This window comes from Charadrius vociferus, unplaced genomic scaffold (assembly GCF_000708025.1).
Source record: "Charadrius vociferus isolate BGI_N301 unplaced genomic scaffold, ASM70802v2 scaffold370, whole genome shotgun sequence".
NCBI lineage: Eukaryota > Metazoa > Chordata > Aves > Charadriiformes > Charadriidae > Charadrius > Charadrius vociferus.
In genome coordinates, this window is record NW_009646744.1 from 3,049,666 (window position 1) to 3,050,541 (window position 876).

General features: G+C 53.7%; 1 protein-coding gene across 1 annotated transcript in view; it reads right to left on the reverse strand.

Moving 5' to 3' along the window:
* PITX1 (paired-like homeodomain 1) overlaps positions 1 to 876 on the reverse strand; it is a 7,090-nt gene that overhangs the window by 5,353 nt on the left and 861 nt on the right. The window lies entirely within an intron of this gene.

Consider the following 876-nt stretch of genomic DNA (forward strand, 5'->3'; position numbering starts at 1 on the left):
GCCACTGGACCGGCCGAGCCGCAGGGCCCGGCGGCGGCGGAGAAAGAGAAACCGAAATAACCCCCCGCAAGAAACAAATCCTCTGGGAAGAGCCCGGAGAAACGGGGCCGAGCGGGAGCCGGGGGGGCGGTAGGAAAGCGACCGCGGTGGGATTTAACCCCGCTCCGGGTTTAACCCCGCCAGGATTTTCTTAAAAATGCGGCCTCGGCGTCGGGCTGCGATACAATTTCAAATCATCAGGCATATTAGCTTTAACCGGCTTTTGTATATTTTTTCATTAAAAAAAAAAAACAAACGTGAAAAGTATTTTGCAGCTTCTCGGAGAAGAAAAGCAGGCAGGTCTTCAGCCCTCCTCCGGCACCGAGGGGTCACACACAGGGGTAGGGCAAAATGGAGCAAATCTCCTTCTCTAATCTCAAATAATCCCCTCTAATCTCGGAGTCCCTTCCAGACGCCGGTCCCTAACTTTGTTTGCGAATCAGGCTGGGAGGCACAACCCAAACCCTGTTTATCACTGGGTGCCACTTCGGGACCGACTCTTGCCACTGCCACTCTGTAGATTATAGGACCTGCTAAAACTCCGAAAAGCAACACCACCTATTAAAAAATTAAAATTAAATAAGAGATAAACTCCCTCTGAAAGGGTCTCGGTGGGGAATGGGTATCACGCTCCTTCCCGCAGCTTTTGTTTCCTTCTCCTCGCTTCCCTTGTCACTCTAGAAATGTTGCTACTTTAATTAAACGCAAACTGGGAAACCACAGCTTTCCCTGCAGACCTCGCTACACCGTGGTCGGGGCGCAGGGACCCTTTCCAGCCGCGTAACCCCCGCGCGAAACCTCCGCGGCCGCGCACATCCCCTTGGCGGCGGCCCGCGT